Source organism: Sparus aurata, chromosome 22 (genome assembly GCF_900880675.1).
Source record: "Sparus aurata chromosome 22, fSpaAur1.1, whole genome shotgun sequence".
NCBI classification, from domain to species: Eukaryota; Metazoa; Chordata; class Actinopteri; order Spariformes; family Sparidae; genus Sparus; species Sparus aurata.
In genome coordinates this window covers 31,331,207-31,336,156 of record NC_044208.1, presented here as the reverse complement: position 1 = coordinate 31,336,156, position 4,950 = coordinate 31,331,207, and positions in this window count along the sequence as shown.

The window sequence follows — 4,950 nt, the reverse complement described above, 5'->3', positions numbered from 1 at the left end:
ACCCTACCCTAACCCTAACCCCTAACCTACCCTAACACAACCTCGATTGCCCTAACCCTAACCCCTAACCCTATCCCCTAACCCTAACCCTAACCTAACCCTAAACCCTAACCCTAGACCCTAAACCCTACCCAACCCTAACCTAACCCTAACCCCTAACCTAACCCTACCCTAACCCTAACCCCTACCCTACCCTAACCCTAACCCCTCCCCTAAACCCGAACCCTAACCCTTACCCTAAACCTACCCCTAACCCTATACCCTAACCCTAGCCCCCGAACCCTAACCCTAACCCAACCCCCTAACCCTAACCCTACCCCCCCCCTAACCCCTAACCCTACCCCTAACCCCCCTAAACCCATACCCTAACCCTAACCAACCCAACCCTAACCCTAACCCCTAACCCCCCTAACCCTACCCTAACCCTATACCCGAACCCAACCCCTAACCCTAACCCTAACCCTAACACTAAAAACCCGAACCCCTAACCCTAACCCTAATCCTAACCCAACGCCAACCCTTACCCTAACTAACCCTACCTATCCCAACCCTAACCCTGAAACCCTAAACCCTACCCTAACCCCCTAGAACCTAACCCTAACCCCTAACCTAACCCTACCCAACCCTTAACCCCTAACCCTAACCCTTCTTCTTACCTAACCCTACCCTAACCCAGTTAGGGTTCATTGCCTAACCCTAACAGTACCTAACCCCAACTCTTATTATAGCCAAACCTGTCTTCTTTCCTAACCTTAACCACCTTCTTCCTAACCCTAATTTAAATAATTTAATTTTTATAATTTAATAAATCATTAAAATTTATTTCATGATCTTCAATGATCCTAGGAGCTATGTTGTCCGGGGCTTAATGCCCCTGGTAGGGTCTCCCAAGGCAAACAGGTCCTAGGTGACGGGTCAGACTAAGATCGGTTCACTCGCCCCTGATGAATAAAACAAGACCAAGGACGTGCAAGTCGCCCGGATCGGCGTCACCGGGGCCCCACCCTGGAGCCAGGCCTAGGGTTGGGGCTCGCAGGCGAGCGCCTGGTGGCCGGGTCTCTGCCCACGGGACCCGGCCGGGCGCAGCCCGAACGAGCAACGTGGGCCCGCCCTCCCGTGGGCTCACCACTCGCGGGAGGGTTCAGACGGGGCCGGTGCAGAGGGATATGGGTGGCGGTCGTGGGCGGGGGCCCCGGCGGCCCAATCCCCGGATGGTGACTCTAGCCATGGGGACATGGAATGTCACCTCACTGGGGGGGAAAGAGCCTGAGCTGGTGCGGGAGGTTGAGCGGTACCGGCTAGAAATAGTCGGGCTCACCTCCACGCACAGCCTGGGCTCTGGAACCCAACTCCTTGAGAGAGGCTGGACTCTCTTCTACTCTGGAGTTGCCCGCGGCGAGAGGCGGCGAGCTGGTGTGGGCTTGCTTATAGCCCCCCAGCTCAGCCGCCATGTGTTGGAGTTCTCCCCGGTGAACGAGAGGGTCGTTTCCCTGCGCCTTCGGGTCGGGGATAGGGCTCTCACCGTTGTCTCGGCTTATGGGCCGAACAGCGGTGCAGAGTAGCCCGGCCTTCTTGGAGTCCCTGGGAGGGGTACTGGAGAGTGCTCCAACCGGGGACTCCGTCGTTCTCCTGGGGGACTTCAACGCCCACGTGGGCGATGACAGTGTTACCTGGAGGGGTGTGATTGGGAGGAACGGCCTCCCCGATCTGAACCCGAGTGGTGCTTTGTTATTGGACTTCTGTGCTAGTCACAGTTTGTCCATAACAAACACCATGTTAAAGCATAAGGGTGTCCATATGTGAACGTGGCACAAGGACACCCTAGGCCGGAGATCAATGATCGACTTTGTGGTCGTGTCATCTGACCTCCGGCCGTATGTCTTGGACAATCGGGTGAAGAGAGGGGCTGAGCTGTCAACTGATCACCACCTGGTGGTGAGTTGGATCCGCTGGCGGGGGAGGAAGCTGGAGAGACCTGGCAGACCCAAACGTATCGTGAGGGTCTGCTGGGAACGTCTGGCAGAACCCTCTGCCAGGGAGATCTTTAACTCCCACCTCCGGGAGAGCTTTGACCAGATCCCGAGGGAGGCTGGGGACATTGAGTCAGAATGGACCATGTTCTCCACCTCCATTGTTGACGCGGCTGTCCGGAGCTGTGGCCGTAAGGTCTCCGGTGCCTGTCGCGGCGGCAATCCCCGAACCCGGTGGTGGACCCCGGAAGTAAGGGTTGCTGTCAAGCTGAAGAAGGAGTCCTACCGGGCCTGGCTGGCCAGGGGGACTCCTGAGGCAGCTGACGGGTACCGGCAGGCCAAGCGTGCGGCAGCACGGGCAGTCTCGGAAGCAAAAACTCGGGTCTGGGAAGAGTTCGGGGAGGCCATGGAGGAGGACTACCGGTCGGCCTCGAAGAAATTCTGGCAAACCATCCGGCGCCTCAGGAGGGGGAAGCAGTCCTCCACCAACACTGTTTACAGTGGAGGTGGGGAGCTGTTGACCTCGACTGGGGACATCGTCGGGCGGTGGAAGGAATACTTCGAGGATCTCCTCAATCCCGCTGACACGCCTTCCATAGAGGAAGCAGAGGCTGGGGACTCAGAGGTTGACCCATCCATCACCCAAGCCGAAGTCACTGAGGTAGTCCGTAAGCTCCTCAGTGGCAAAGCAACGGGGGTGGATGAGATCCGCCCTGAGTACCTCAAGTCTCTGGATGTTGTGGGGCTGTCTTGGCTGACACGTCTCTGCAGCATCGCGTGGCAGTCGGGGACAGTGCCTCTGGACTGGCAGACCGGGGTGGTGGTCCCCCTATTTAAAAAGGGGGACCGGAGGGTGTGTTCCAACTATCGGGGGATCACACTCCTCAGCCTCCCCGGGAAAGTCTATTCCAGGGTACTGGAGAGGAGAATTCGGCCGATAGTCGAACCTCGGATCCAGGAGGAACAATGCGGTTTCCGTCCTGGCCGTGGAACACTGGACCAGCTCTATACCCTCCGCAGGGTGCTCGAGGGTTCATGGGAGTTTGCCCAACCAGTCCACATGTGTTTTGTGGACTTGGAGAAGGCATTCGACCGTGTCCCTCGTGGCATACTGTGGGGGGTGCTCCGGGAGTACGGGGTCGGGGGCCCTCTGTTAAGGGCCGTACGGTCCCTGTACTGCCGGAGCAGGAGCTTGGTTCGCATTGCCGGCAGTAAGTCAGACCTGTTCCCAGTACATGTTGGACTCCGGCAGGGCTGCCCTTTGTCACCGGTTCTGTTCATTACTTTTATGGACAGAATTTCTAGGCGCAGCCACGGGCCGGAGGGGATCTGGTTCGGGAGCCAATGGATCTCATCTCTGCTTTTCGCGGATGATGTGGTCTTGTTGGCTCCTTCGAGCCGGGACCTCCAGCATGTCCTGGGGCGGTTTGCAGCCGAGTGCGAAGCGGCTGGGATGAGAATCAGCACCTCCAAATCCGAGGCCATGGTTCTCGACCGGAAAAAGGTGGCCTGCTCCCTCCAGGTGGGAGGAGAGTTCCTGCCTCAAGTGGAGGAGTTTAAGTATCTTGGGGTCTTGTTCACGAGTGAGGGAATGATGGAGCGTGAGATTGACAGACGGATCGGTGCAGCGGCCGCAGTAATGCGGTCTTTGTATCGGTCCGTCGTGGTGAAGAGAGAGCTGAGCCGAAAGGCGAAGCTCTCGATTTACCAGTCAATCTACGTTCCGACCCTCACCTATGGCCATGAACTTTGGGTCATGACCGAAAGAATAAGATCCCGGATACAAGCGGCCGAAATGAGTTTCCTCCGCAGGGTGGCAGGGCGCTCCCTTAGAGATAGGGTGAAGAGCTCTGTCACCCGGGAGGAGCTCAGAGTAGAGCCGCTGCTCCTCCACATCGAGAGGAGCCAGCTGAGGTGGCTCGGGCATCTGTTTCGGATGCCCCCGGGACGCCTCCCTCGGGAGGTGTTCCTGGCATGTCCCTCCGGGAGGAGGCCCCGAGGAAGACCCAGGACACGCTGGTGTGACTATGTCGCCCAGCTGGCCTGGGAACGCCTTGGGGTCCTCCCGGAAGAGCTGGAGGCAGTATCCGGGGAGAGGGAGGTCTGGGTGTCCCTGCTCAGGCAGCTGCCCCCGCGACCCGGCCCCGGATAAGCGGATGAAAATGGATGGATGGATGGAAAATTTATTTCATTTGTTTTAATTCATTTTTATTATATTTAATTCATTTTTATTGATTAAAAATATATTTCATAATTCTTTATGTAATAACTGTTGTTGTAATAATAAAAAAAACAAAAAGAACAAAAAAAGAACAAAAAAACAACCAAAACACAAAAAAAGTGGTAAAATTACAAAACAACTAAAACAACACCGACAGCAGCTATAAAAGGGAGCGCACTGCTCTTAGTTCATTTACAGCGCGACACCCAGACAAACCACAAGTGCCAACCTGAGGAAGACTCTACTAGGTCGAAACGTTGTAGTGGCACTTATTTGATTTCATTTTACTTTTTATTTACAAATAACAATTTAATTAAAAACAACAAACAAACAACAAACAAACAACAAACAACACTCTCTCTTTTGAGAGCTTTTTTAGTTCATCCTTAATTAGTTTTTAGTTTTTATTTTTGTTTTTTCTCCTTTCCCCTTTGGGAAAGCGCTTTTTGTTCATCTTTTATACAATTTTATTTTTCTTACCCCTTTAGTGGGAAGTCTCTTTTATTTTACCTTTTATATAAAAAAAATAATTTAACAACACAAACAAACACACTAAAAAAAAGACAAAACTAAAAGACAAAACTAAGGAACATGGACGGGTGGACGTTGGTGCAGCGTGGCAGAGGACGCCAGCGCACCAACACCAACCCACAGAGAGGGGATTGGGGCTATGGGAGATCTGCGGGGAGGAAGGACAGAGCACCTGTCCCCTCCTTTTGGAGGGACAACCGAGTCCCCTTCCCTAACCTAACCCTAACC